Source organism: Passer domesticus, chromosome 3 (assembly GCF_036417665.1).
Source record: "Passer domesticus isolate bPasDom1 chromosome 3, bPasDom1.hap1, whole genome shotgun sequence".
NCBI lineage: Eukaryota > Metazoa > Chordata > Aves > Passeriformes > Passeridae > Passer > Passer domesticus.
The window spans coordinates 101,853,802-101,868,914 of NC_087476.1; the positions used below are offsets into that span (position 1 = coordinate 101,853,802).

At 38.2% G+C, this 15,113-nt stretch overlaps 1 long non-coding RNA gene across 1 annotated transcript in view; it reads left to right on the plus strand.

Annotated features, from left to right (window-relative positions):
• LOC135297322 (uncharacterized) overlaps positions 1–15,113 on the plus strand; it is a 476,053-nt gene that overhangs the window by 74,069 nt on the left and 386,871 nt on the right. The gene's annotated exons all lie outside the window — the stretch shown is intronic.

Here is a 15,113-nt window from a genome sequence, read left to right on the forward strand (position 1 = left end):
CCCAGACACTTGGAAGAGTCACTTGATTTCAGGATTGGCATAGAATTGTTGCAGTATAATGTAATTCTAATTATATCTGCAAAGATTTTGTGTGCTTGTGATGATTGTATTGTGATAGAACAACAGTCACAAAACAAAGACAGTGAATTAAATTGCTTTTTTTGTGAAGAGAAGTGGTGGCTTTAATTTTTGATTTACATATGTTTAAAGGGCACAGCATGTGAAATAGTCAGTTATATATAGTTAGTTGATTCACTGAAATGGTGTTTCCAAAGTCACAGCTTGTTATTCACTAAATACCTACAAAAAAGATATGCAACAATGTTCTTTCATTTTTTTTTCTGTAAAGATAAGAAGGAAGTTTTAATTTCCTAAATTATACATTTCAAAGTGTATATACAGTGCAGGTAAATAATATATTTTGATTCTTTTTAGTCATTTAAATGTAAGACTGATGAACAAGTGTTTGGAAGAAAAATTCCTTATTTAATATGGAGTAATTTATTAGACTAAAAGAAGAGTATTTTTCTTCCAATGTATTTATAGAACAGAAAAAAACCCCTAACCATTTTCCTTTTCAGGCTTTTTAAAATGTTAATGTAATAGATATGTATGACATAGCTCTTACAATCTTTAAAATAGGAGTTATTAAAATGAAATTAAAAATCTGGATGAATTGTATTAGGATAAAATGAGGAACTCTTCTAATGGATTTTGTTATTGGATTTCTAATGGTAAAATTGTAATGAATTTAAGAGTTTGTAAAGAACTAGTTCTTTATAAAAGTCAAAAGCTGAAATAAGACAGAATTACCTTCATGTGGTTGATTTCAAATGCAGAACAATGAAATGCATACATATTGTATTTCATATGTTAAAAGGAATGTCATTATCAACAGAGACAGATGTGATATCATAAGTCATTGAAAGGCTAAAAGGGAAATTGCCTGAACTTTGATTTTAAATATGGGGATGAAATTATACTGTGATGCTGCAGAAACTCAAACTCATTCCAGAAATGCACAACAATGAATAAATTCTTTGACCAACCTATTGTTGTTATGGGAAAAATTAATAAATTATATTTAAATATAGATCAATTATTATAAAATATAATGCATTTTATGTACAAAAGTAATTTTGATAGTCTCTAGCAAATTTTAATTTTTTTACATTAAAAAACTTTATCAAAATCTTGATATATTTGCAAATACAATACTTCAGGAATATTAGAAGAAAAAGAATGGATAGATGCCTTACAGGACTTATTTCAGCACTGGGATTCATCCACAGCTTTACTAGAATGGCAATCTGATCTACCATTAAAGCCTACTAGAAGTGTTTAGCTCTTAATGAAGGAGGGGACTTAAATCTTCAGATAGGAAATCAGCTGCATGGTGTCTCCTTATCACCACAGGAAAAGTTCCTGAGTAAGAAGTATCTTAAAACTAAGGGCACCGCAACAGCTGCAGAAACGTTGTGATACTTCCTGAACAATGTCTTCTATGCAACTTGGGCAGAATATGAGTGAGAGATAAATCAGTATCTGTCAGTTAAGGCTGGTTAAAAAATTGATGAGTTTTCCCATCATGATTGTCAGTTTTGGAAAGCATCCATAAACTTGGGAAGAGTACTGATGGTCTATTGATCCTTAAGAAAAGAATATTCTTGGACATTTACATCTCTGTGGGTGCATAAAATGAAAGTTCTGTAATGAGTAGTCAATACACTCTTGATGTCTGCGTGCTTATGTTGATGATCCCAGTAAACATGAAAGGTTCATACAACTTGAACTGTGTAGTACTTAGCATGACACCAACCATCATGCTTTCCTTGGGAAGCAAAGGTGTGCAGGGAATCTGCAAGTCAATGTGCTTGTAAGAAGTGCCTGAACAAGGACTGAACTAACTGCAAGTATTTATGCTGCCTTTACAGATGAACCAGTGTACATATAACTGGCCATTAGGTTGTTTTTTTTTTTTTTCCCCCCCTAAGAGCTCTAATGTCTTAATGTACATTTTATATGCACTAAATGTCTGATGTGTTGAAAATTTCTGTAGGCTAAACAAATCTAAATATGCTTTTCCAGCAGCTGCCACTTAATGGTATAGTCTGACAGGTACCTCAACATCATTTTGAGATTGACACGTTTATAAATGCAGAGCTAGAAGGCAATACTGACTTAGATTCACTCTGTCATGAAAATTGATCTTGTTACTGTGGTTTAAGACATCATCATCATCATTGTAGGAAACAGTCTGTTGTAATAAAACTTTGCATGATCCATGTGTGAGCTGAAGCTTGGGTGATGTGCAGTTAAAGATGTGTATTGTGTCTGGTACCAGGTGCACATGTAAAGGAACCTCTTGCAGAAAAAAGGACTTAGTAAGGGCTTCATGGGTGTGTTAGACTATATCCTGTGTATGTGACTGAAGAAGGGGACATTGCATTGCTGTCTGCTCAGATACTCTGTACTTATTCTTCAGAACTGGAGCCCACTAGGTAGAGAGCTTTGTCTAAAAGATTTGGATGAGTACTGTGCACTCTGTTCTTCAGAAAAGGTGACTATCACCTTCCACTTGCAAATTGTTATGTTTTGATTTGTCTTCTCTTTTTTAGGTAAAATAAACCTCTTCTAACTGTTAGTCTCCAGCACAAACTACAACCAGTTAATTTTGAATAAGAAACAGGAGCTCCCTGTGATGACTCCAGTAGGTTTTTTTCCTCTCTTGTATAATGTTTGTTCTCTCTAATGAAGTTCAGAATATAAAATATCCTTGGAGAAGTATGTTACTTAAACTAATCTCTTCCCTCCAGGGGTATTACCACCCTGCCTGTGTGTGCACTAAAGATTCTCCCCAGTACTTACAGGGTGTGCAGTGGGAAAAGAGACTGTGATAGGAATAGGAATGTCTTAGGAGCTCTATTTCACCACCAGCTCATTATTAGTTCCCCGCATGGTCCCTCTCTGACTTCCATGTCCCTCTGGGCTCCCTGATGTGTGACACAGGCTTATGCTTCATTTCTCCAATGCTTTTTCTGGTTTTCTTTTCCCCTCTCATTAAATTCTAAGCTCTTGCTTTCTTACAATATGATTGTCTGGTGTGTAGATACTGAGCTGCTGGAGGAGCATCTTGATAGTATTTTGACTGAGATAATTGAAACTCTGCTGTTATAAGTGCATATTTATTTGATGTGCTGGATTGAGACTTTATAATATTTTTCATTATAAGGAGGCTTTTCTTATTTCCACTGAATCATTAACTTTACTATTAGTTTTGAATGTTGGAAGGAACCTTTGGGAAAATGTACTTCTACAGAGCAAAGCATGTTGTTTCATCTCTATTGTCAACAGTATATTTTGGAAGCACATTGAACCTTGATATACAAAATTGAAATGACCTGTAAAATAGGTTGTTTTGTTAACAATCTATTATAATAATTTGTTACCTCTGTGTGCATTCTGCCATGCCTTTTTGTAAAAGATTCAAGCAAGCCCCCTTCTTAACAGCTCTATTCTAAACTCCTCTCTATGCAAATACTGTGTCTTCATACAAGACTCTGATCTCATCATGCTTCTACATTTCTCAGAGAAAAATGAAGCATTCAAAGCTTCTGTCACTTCTGTTCACTTTTCAAATAAGATTTTACAGTCTTTGAATCATTCTTTTGTGACTTGCCAGAGTCTAAAACTCTTTTTCAACCTCTCCCTTAAAAATTGGAAATCCAGACTGAACAAAATGTCTCAACGTCATGGGCTTGGTTGAACCAGCAAGAGTAATGCTGTAATTTACTTGATAAATGGTTAGACTTAAGAATCAGATGTCTTAAGAGACTGAACTGCACATGATTTTCTCTGTGTGGTCCGTATGCCTTTGTTATCAGTCAATGTTGATAATACCTTTTGTTGCTGGAATTCTCCATGCAGAAACATTGAATCTTTCTGGTGGTTAATAAAAACAATCAACACTTTTTTAAAGTTGTGCGCCTAAGTTACTTAGCTTATCCCACACCTCTGTCTACCTGTGCTTCTGCCTTTCTTTATCAAAGGTAATTCCTTTCGGAAGGTATTCAGGAGCAATGAATGACTGTAGGAGGTACTTGCAAATTGACGTTTAATTTAGCAGGAAACAAGGTGAAGAAAAAAGACTAGAAACAGTCTCGAGAGTGTTTAAGAAAGGCTGAACCTCAGACATTAGCCTGCAGAGAATCAGATCAATCCCTCACAGGAATTGTGCACTAGCAGGCACTTAAGTAGCTGGGTGTGCTGGGGAAGGGGTTTTCACAAGTATTTAATGTTAGGTGCTGTTGTAGACAAACAGAAATTTATAGATTTGTTCCAGGGTAACAGTTCTTCTTCCCCTCTGAAAGTGTGCTGCAAAAAGACATACTACATTTATTCTGTTGGCTACTGTCTTTAAAATCATGCATTAATCTCAAGCTCTGTCTGATTGCTGAGTAGGTCATGAAGCCAGGCCAACAGGGCTCCTTAACAATGCAAGGAACACCCTAAGTTTTACCTGAGCCTATGCTGCTAGGTTTGATCCTAAATTAGTGACCATAACTGCAGCGTGTACTGATGAGCTATTGAGCAAATACTGCTTTCTTTAATGATTTGCCTGTGTTTCAAACCAGGACTGGCTACCTGTTAAAAGTAGTGGGCATTATAATGAAATAGGTTGGTACATGTTAACTGCAGAACGTACCTTTTAAAGACTATGATAGCTATATTCATGTTACTATAAGTTTTTTTTTTTTTTACTGGGAAGGCCTGTGAAATGCTCAGGTTTATTCAAGAAGAAAGCCACTATTTGAAGATTGTGACCTCAGACCAAGTCTTCTGAAAAATTAGATTTTCTTCCAAGGGTGTTATTACAGTAGCATAACCCTATTATTTTCACTGAGCTACCAGTATAAGTGAGGTGAAAACCAGCTCTGCTACTTCCTGATTACACTTTAAAATTTATTGCATTTAACACCTTCCCAAATGAAAACACTGCAGGTTTTAATTAGATTGTATTCCACTATCTTGTAAGGCATGAATATGCCTGAAATTGGAAGTCAGCAAGTGCAGTATTTCATAGTGAACAGCAAACTCTGTGTCCTGATAACCTTTGTCAATATAAATCAGAAACATAAACAGTGAAAGAATACTATCTGTCTCCTCTGTATAAATGAAACCCAAAAACAAACTCACAGCAAAACCCAGCAAAACTACTCTGCATGAATTTTTGTGGATACTTCTATGTATTGGGTACTACTATGCAAGTACTGCTTTTCGAACTGCCATGCTGTAATAGCATTTGGAAGACAGAGAACTTCTTCTCAAAGAGGCCTTATAGCTCCAGAGCGTTAGTGGACAGAAACAATTTTATTTCTTCCTTAAACCAATGCACTAAATTAACACAAAAGACTTGGTTACATTGATTGTGAACCAATTTTAAGGAAACAGTTGTAGTCCAGCAAGCAATTGAGTTTCTGAGAGCAGTACAGAAGGGAGAGAATCCAAAGGATATCCCATGATCACATGAGACTCGCTGACTTTGTGATAGCATTTGAAACAACATACTGCAAGTAGGGATAATATAAATAATTACAAGTAGAGATGAACATCAGGAAGTAACATAAATCACACAAAAGCTGTCCTCTCTAGGAAGTAATTTTCATCCAACTACCATTACAAAAACAGTCCACTCATGCTCAGATTTATTCTTTTGTATACAGACTTCTACTTCTGCCAGTTCCCTGATTTTTTTCCCCCACCAGCCCTTCCTACTTGTCTAATAATAATTTTTTTCTTTGCTATTTTTTTTTGTTTCGTCTGCATCAGAATCAGTTCTTAGAAGGGGAAACTAGATCAGTTGGCATCAACAGAGGAATCAGCTGAGACAAAGTAGAAATGGCATCAGTCAACTCCTTCATCAAAGGACAGCAATTGACAGGGCTTTCCTGGGTGCATCTCATCTTCTAGTTCAAATGGTGCACAAGTGGATTGTGAAGATATTTTATATTGGTAAAAGATAAGAATGTCTTCTAGCCTGGCCAAGCCTGGTACTGCTCCCACACGCTGAGCTTACAGAAGTGACCAGTGTGTGGGTGTTGTTCAGAGCAGCACTCAGGGCTCCCAGGATTCTGCATGGATGTGTTGGCACGCTGAGGATGTGCAGGAAGTGCTCACTTGCCACGTACCTGCTGCCCAGGCGCTCGCACCTTCACAGGAAATCCTGCTTCTGTTCACATCCCCCTTCCCTTCTTCTTGCACTTTGGATTTACTGCACAAATACAGGACATGTTCTGTAGTAGAAGTGCCTTGGCAATGTCAGGTCTCCTGTGCTCAGAGCATTCCCACTTCTGGCTGGGGACTAGAGACTGAAGTGTTCAGGTCTGACCGGGGCCTGTTCTTACTGCTGTGGTGACTTCTTAATCTGGGACTTGCTTGCTCATCACTGTGTCTGAAGCTGACCCTTTCATCTTTCAAGTTTTCCAGTAAGTTCAGTTCTTTACTTTCCTCAATTCAGGCTCCTAAGTGATGGCAATGTGTTATCTTTTGCCCAGTGACTTACAGGAAGGCTCCAGATACCTGGCACCCTAGTAAAGAAGCTCAAAGAAGTGGATTTTCCCTGGTTAAAATGTTTAGGACTAGAAATAGTGCCATATGATTGAAGTTTCTTTTGATGAACCATCGTGAGAACAGTTTGATTAAGGCTGGAAAAACATTGGATATTCATGAGTAACACTTCTTTCTCAGAAATGAGCTTTGATTTCTGAATACAGGGCAAAGAAAAAGTAATAAATGGAAGAGATAATTTTGTTTGCTGCTAATAATTTATCAGCTTTAATCAGGGTGAAACCTATCCATTAAAATGTATGCACAAGTGCGATGATAGTATTAGGAGTGCCTCATTATTGTTAATTCATTTAGTACTCAGTGTAATAGCACTAATCATAATTAGCTTCTCTGTTATTAATAGTGTTGTCACACAATACGTACTGTATTTGTATGAGAATTCCACTCTAGATTCTCATTAATTAGAAAACCATAAAAATGCCAGCACTTTAATTTTCCTTATATTTAATACTATGAAGAAGCTTCCATGTTTTTCCTATTAGAATTTATCAAAATACTACTGCTACATTAATTTCAGCCAGAAATAATAGTTTGTAACCACCTATTTATCAGCTAATTAATTTACTGTTTAAAAGTCTTTCATTCTTCAGGGGATTACTGTTGCTAATGTACAGAGGAAGAGGCAAAATACCTGGTGTTTTCTGAAGAAGTTTCTCTGCCAGTCTTTGCAAAATACTCAGTGTCAGGGTCCTGCAGGGTTGGTGTCTCCCTGGACTGGGTGCTCTGGGGGCTGTGCCAGGGCCAGGCTGGGCAGCCAAGTCATCCTTGTGCCGTGGTCCCAGCCAGGAGCAGGGCAGTCAGGGACTCAGGGCTCCTTCCTGGCAGTGCTGCTGGGCTCAGGCCCAGCATGAATGTGGACCCACAGGTGGGGGTCCCTGTCTGGCCCCTTGGTGCCCATGGCAGGCACAATTACACCAGCTCCTGAGGGAGTGGGATCTTCCTGCAGCACTCTCTGGAGCCCCTCCAGAGGCAGCAGTCCTGTCTCCAGGCTGGCCCTTAGCACAGGCAGTCAAGCCTCCAGAAGGGGAATGATGTCAGGGTCCTTCCCAAGGTGTTTCTGTTTGGAAATAAAGAACAAAGGCAGTGTATTCATGAATTGTTCAGTGTATTCGTGATGGCTGTATCTGTAGTTCTAAGGCTCTGTAGGGTACCCCTCTGCAGTGAGTTACTCTGAGCTTTCTGGCAGACTTTTTTCTGCCTTGCACCTTCAGCCCCTGTCTTGCTGTGCTGCTTTTACAAATCCATTTGGGTGACTCATGGAAAGCTTTTATCAGAGCACAGACACTGAGAAATTCTTGATTTCCTTGACCTCTGATCATAGGCTTCAGCCTTTTGCATGTGAAAACTGATGACTGCAAGATGGAAAGGCTGTCTCTGCCACTATAGGTTATGAGAGCTGGTGGTCTCACTTTAGCAGATGAATTGTGGATCTGAAAATAAAACAATAAGTAGCCTGTGGCCACAAACCAAGCTACTTAATGGCAGGATATTAGGTTCAGAGTGGGATATTTAAACCTGATGTGGTAGAGGGGCAGCTGGCGTTGTACCTTGATTGGTGACTTGAAGGGCTAGGATGCGATACCTGGTTCAAACTGGTGTTATTGATCCAGGAATTTGTTGCTCTACACAGTACCAGTAGAGTTTCATCTCTGTGCTTTCCTAATCCACAAATAGCCTACAGTGTGTTTTAATGGATTTTACATTTTATGTTATAGAAGCACATAAATTGAGTAAAAACTTTAGATCTTTGTTTTCAGGCTGAGAGCTTCAAAATCTGTGAGCCATCACAGGGTTAATTAAAAATTCATGTTTCCCTTATATTTTCTTGCTGCCTCATTTGTATTCAGAGTATGTCCTGAGCAGGTTTATTTTGATAGATTGTTATCCACAATAAATTGAAATACCTTCTACAGTGCTCTCTGTAAGATAAGAAAAAAATTACTTGAGTTATATTCCTAAATCCTAGGTGACTATGCCAGTAGATTGATTCATGCTGTAGGTTTCCACCTTCATTTGAACATTGCTGAAATGAGCCTGAAGCTTAATAATTTTTATCAGCTTTCTGAGAAAATATTGGAAATTGTTAATTGATAGTGCATATTGCAATATTTATACGGCAGTAAAATCATAATTCTTGTCACTGATACACATTCTAGTCCAAAATCCATCCATCAATTCCACCATGTTTTATTCTGCTTTGTTTTCTTCTCTCACAGGACAGTTAGTGATGGGCTTGTGTTATATCTGTGTGTAGTATAATAGGGTGAATATGCTTTTGATGCCAGTGCTATTAAGGTAGCTGTTTGTTCAGGTTAAAATAATAGCAAAGGTTTGAATAGATCTCAGGTGTCACAATCAGGTCCCAAATTTCAATACAATGAAAGATAAAAAAGTGTGTCTGTTGACATTGTTCAAATGATAACGATTGTTCTGAACATAGAGAGGAATGTACCAGAACACAGGAATCTTGATCTCCCTTAATGTGCCTGGAATAGAGCTATGAAGTTAGGATTTAATATGTAGTACTTTTCTTTAAGAAAGTGCAGTTTGTTAGGAAATACAGCATTCAGGTAAGCAAAGGAGAAATATACAGACAAAGTTTACGTATATGTTTAAATATGGCAGAAATATAATCTATCACCTGAAGTTGAATCCTTAGCTAGAGATGGTAAAGTTTGTCTTCCAGTGGTAGGAAAAGCCTTCCAGGAATAGAAAGCAGTACAGTGTGGTTCAGGTAATTTTAAGATATGAACTGTCTCCTGCAAGATCCCTTCTCCCTCTTGCTGCTGCAGAGCTCATGCAATAGTGTGACAAAAGATTTTGTACTTTGTCTCCTGCAGTGTCAGGTACTATTGAAACCAAGCCCAGAGCCTTTCCGTACTGCTGTTGAGATTAAAAAAAGAGAGAAATTCATAGGACCCTAAAATATTTTGGGTTGGAAGGGACCTTTAAAGTCACATATTCCAACTCCCCCTGAAATGAGCAGGGACATCTTAGAGTAGATGAGGTGGCTCAGAGTGCCATCTGGCCCTTGAAAACTTGCAAGGATGGGTCACCCATGACTCCTCTGTGCAACTTGTTCCAGTGTTTCACCACTATCATTGTAAAAATTTCTTCCTTATATCTAGTGCAAATCTAAGGATGTTTGTTTTCTATTCTTTTTTCCCCTTGTACCAGAAACAAAATAAATTTGGCTGCCTGGCAGGTCCCTATATTTCTTTTTGAATTCCATGGTCATCATGTATCTGTTGAGGAAAACCCTTAGAGAGGATTGTGTTGATTGCATAGCAAACAGATGCTGGTTTGGAATTTACTTTCTGATGCTACTTGCGCTTTTGAAGAGGTACTACCAAGATGGGTAGGTCTGATTGTCTTTACATATTTTTTCCCACTTATAAAAGTTATATGGCTTTTATTTACTTAGTAAATTGTGTTTTCAGACCCAAAAAAAGGGGTGCCTGGTAGTTTATTAATTTCCACTGTATTAGTTGTCTAAAGAAGATGCAACCTCTGCTCATTAGCCTTGCTTATATACTTCTATTGCCATGGCTACACAAATGAATCTTGCAAGAGGTTTTAGTCAGGAAAATCTGCTTAGCTCTTGTAGTGTGTCCTACTTATCTATGCACCAGTATCAAAACTCCAAGTGATTTTTCTTCTTCCTTGCTGGTTAGAACGGTGATGTTGGGTTTGGTTTTTTGTACATGATCTAGCTCAGTATCTGTCTGCCTGGACACCAGTAAATGCATTTGTTTTGCTGAAGATTTCTATGACCAGCTCTTAGTAAAAGTGCAGTGACTTTGGGAGGCATCACTTGAATCTTGCATAACACAAAATGTAAAAGATATTATCTAGTATTGTGAGTCTGTTACGTATGCAGCTGCTCTGTTGAGCAGTTCAAATTCAGGGCTGGATTTTCTGCCTTCTCACTCATTTTTTTGTTTTCTGAGACGGTCTGATCTTAATAGGGAGGCCAGGACACATTTCTGGTGTACTCAGCCCATGAGGTAGCTGCAAGAGGTTTGCTGGAGATTTGCAATAGATTTCAGGCACCAGTGACATTTTCCCATTCTTGGGGAGTTGGCCACCCGTATCCAACTGTATGAACAGATCTTAAAAGGGGTGGAGGGTGGAGTACAACTTTATAAAGAGGGGCTTGCCTAGAAAATGCAAGCTGTGAGATGGTGTGGTAACAATTCATTATTGCATTAGCAGTTTTCTCTCTGCCCCTGTATAACCTCAAAGACCCTGTTGGTGCTAGAAGAAAGAGACAATGATTTCAAACCTTCCAAGTAGCGAGTTTCCTACTGTGTGGTGGAGCAAAAATAGAAAACACTTTGTGATGGATCTTAATAAATTGAGTGGTAGAAGATATACAACAGCAGGAAACGAGGCTCAGAAGCTCCGGAGGTCCTTTTGAGTGTTGTATTTCTGTGAGAACTTAATCCTCTTCTGTGTAAATCATTCCATACTTACCACCCCAAGAGCAAGTTACTCTGCATTTTCTCCTCCTGAGATTCAAATTTCTTAATACTCTCCTCAGCCTCATACAGGAAGGTGTCTTTGCCTAATTCTTTGTTCACATTCATAAGCTGGGAGGAAAAGGGGAAGGAAAGGAGAGGGAGGAATCCGATCTGGCCCCATTTACTTGTCACTACATCTACTCAAAATGTTTTGACTCACTATAATGAAATGTTATTTTAAAATCCATGTTTGCAGATAAAAGTTATTTTCACTTACATTTTTTAGGTCTTGTTAAAATCTAGAATTTTTTTTTTCAATTCTTTCCCTTTCTTTCCTTCCCTCTCAAGTCCTGAATAATAAAGTGCAAAACCACAGAACACCCTGACTCCTTAAACTGCATATTGCTGACACAAGCAAAGGTTAATCTGATAACTTGGAGTGGTTTTGGGGAAAAACGAAAGAAATATAGATGCAGATCTATTTCTTCTCAAAACTTGCAGAGCTAAAATCCCATTTCTGAAGAGTCATAAAATCTGTGCTTTCCTGAGACAAGTTTCTCCTTCAGACTTGCTGGCATTGGCTGCCCAGGAAAGTAAATGGCATTGTATAGACAGAAGGTCATTCACTCCTTTTTCTGAAAGAAGATGACAAAAGGAAAGTGTAGGAATTTCAAGCAGTCTTTCAAGCAGTTTTTCAAAATAAAAAGAAGAATGTCTCCTTCATGTCCTCTCCACACACCTGGCTCTGTAAGTTAGGGAGCACAGCCTGGAAGCCTTCATCTGCAAGCATTCTCCTGTGAAAATTTGAGAACCTAAATGAAATCCTGGCCATATTGAAATCAGTAAGAAGTTTTGGCATGGACATCAATGAGGCTAAAATTTTCTCTGTTTTATTTTACAGTTGTTCTGTGCTCATAAAGTGCAGGGTATGTACTTTTTGCTATGGCTGCACATGAAAGAGTTATTTATGTACCTATTGAAAAAAAGGTGTACAATTTCTCAGTTAATATGCCAGAGGCTTTGTTGATGGGATATGAACTAAAGGGATAAATTATTAAGAGACTACTGGCACAGGGATACTGCAAGGGAAGAATACGTATAGCTAAGACCAGATGTTAAGCTGGAGTTTCAAAATTAATATTCTGTATTTAGGATGGCTATGGAAGCTGAAAGGCTCAAGAAAAATGCAACATTTTCAGGGGAGATAAAAACTCAGGCCTCACAGCTGAGAACTGGCAACTCTTCTCTCAGGAGAGGCTTTCTGTCTGTGACATGGAGATAGCAACATTGCCCTCTTTCCTTTATTTGTTAGTACCTTCTAGCTAGACTATTAGTAAGAATGAACTTATATTGTCCATGTTACATAGATTTGTTTGTGTGAATTTATAATAGCAACAAGGACAATTCACTGATATCGATCAAAACAGACTCTTTATTTCTCAAAGAAAAATGTAAGTGACTATTTCTGACATACAGTAAATTGATCAGATGTTTTTTAGTATCTTACTGTGCTTCACCCAGTATTTTAATGAAACAATAGAATATTTCTCATCACAGAGGCAAACTCATAGAATTTAAAGAAGTGAATTGCTGTTGTTATGGGAACAGAGGTCCAGCAGATTGCTTCAGTTGAACTATTTTGGAACAGAAATGTTGTTCATGGATTCTGCACATATGGGAAACCAGCCCGGCTCCAGCAAGGCCTGTTGCCTGGAACACAACACTAGGCTTCCCTAGTGATGGTGTTCCTTTGGCACTTTATCATCTGTGTTCTTTCAGTCATTCCTTCTTCAGATGTCCTTTATTTGCTGTGTTTCTGCTTTAATTTCACATTGATTCCTGTCTTTTCTTTCCATAGTATAGCCTCCAAAATCTGAGATTTTCTTGAAATGAAAACTTGTGCTGCATGTTGACAGAATAGTTATCTGTCCCTCCCTCTAAGGTGTGCATGTGCACAAGCACAGAATGAAAGGAAGATGGAACTAAAATCATAGTTCCTGTCATAGGAAAATTTTAATTATTAAAGCTAAAAGACAGCCCTCTTATCTGCCTGTGCTGATGGACCCCATGTTATGGGTTCTTTTTATTAATACACCAGTACTAATACACTAATAAAAATACAAATCCAATGGTGCTCTTGCAAAAACCCCAAATCCTTATACAAGCTTGTGTGCTGAGCATGTCCTGCCTTATAGTCAGTCAATTAAATTTTGTTCTGATTATGTAATTTTCATAACTTAGTATCTTTGCCTGAGACTGTGATTTCGACTTAATAAATGGTTTCTCTACCCAGACAGAACACTTCAGCTCCTTAACTTGATCATGCTGTTGAGTTAATCTATTGTATGTATTAAATGCCCTTGTGTTCTAATAATATCAAAGTTTGAAAACTGGTAATGTTGTCTTCTCTATTCTCTGCTCAGGAAGAACCTAAATGGGGAGGCCAGAATGTTAAAATTGTGTAGCAGTCAGATGCTCCTAATGGACAATTATTTTTTGTAAAGGAAAAGAGCCAGTTTCTCTTTAATTGGGACAATAATGCTCTTTTCCTCAAATGCCAACATCTAATACTGGGAGGACACAAAAAATAATGGGGCTACCATGCAGTAAATAACTGTGTGTGATATTACCGTTTTACAGAGCAAGAAATACTTTGCTTGTGCTTCACTAGGCTTTTGCTTTATGAGACAATAAAGTCCTGTGGCAAATAAATGGCAGGACCTCAGCCCAAGGGAGTGGTGATGCTTCTCAGAAGAGTTTTTTAGGGCTTGTTTATTGCCTTATAAACTCAAAGCCAAATTAAGTTGCTATAATGTTACATTTTGCATATGAGTTATACCTCCCCTGTCTATCTGCAGTTATGCATAGTTCTTATTGCCTGGGTTTCTTTCCCTTCTGTCTGTTCCCCTTCACATTTCTACCTGTGTATATTATGCTAGGTGGGTCTCCTAGCCCAAAATGTATGGAAAATATCACTACTGAAAACTCTAGGTATTTATGAGTCGTACCAAAGTCCTAAGACGCCAAATGAAATCAGTGTATGCTGGATGTGTCTTAAGGGGTCTGAGCTGATATTTTATATCTGGAACAAGTTAGAGCTTTGTGGACTTACATATATGCTCTGTGGAAGAAAAGAATAGACATTAAGAATTTCAAGTGCCTTAGGGGCTCAGGCTTCAAATATGCTGTGAGAGTTGGGAACACTGAACATGTCTTATTCATTCCTGACAAGGACTCATTTCAGCCACAGAGGACTACCAAGATGAACAGTCAGCCTTGCTGCAAAGCTGTCTGTAGGGAAGCTAGAAACCAGGCTGGTGGACAAAAGGAATGGGCCATTCAGATGGGTTCTCCCATCTGAATTTTGCAAATTTATGCAGATCTCTCTCCCTGTCACTGACCCTGCCACTGCCTACAGGATACTTAACAAATGTAAGGAACAAGAATGTAGACAGAATTATTTCAGACTGTCCATAAATGCAACAAGATGTAATGAGACCATAGGATAATTTAGACTGGGAGGAACCTGAGGAAGGTCTCCAGTCCCCTTCACCCCACTCAAGGCCAGGGTGTTCAGTTGTCTCCAAGGATGCAGACTACACAGCCTCATCTGTGCTTTGGCCCTTTTTTCTTTCAATACATGTCCTTTGCCTGCCATCCTCCTGCAATACATTTCTGGAATGAGCCTTGGCTCTGTCTTCTTGATAACTCATAAATATGGAAAGGCTGATACTAGGAGATGAAATTGAGCAAAGGCAAATTTAAGTCCATTTCCTTTATTTTTCTTTTTATCAGTGAAGGCTGTGAAGCTCTGGGCCCCGTTGCCAGATTAATTTAAAACCACAGAGAGAGAGAATATGATGTAAGAAGTTATTTTGCATGGACAGTAGAGGGGAGGAGAAGTTCTTTTGTCCTTTATATCATATGTTCCAATTAATATTTTAGGGAGTGTGGGCTGATGGAATTACAAACTGTGAAGATTAGAAGGACTCCTTATCCATGCCAGATCAATCCTTAATTTCT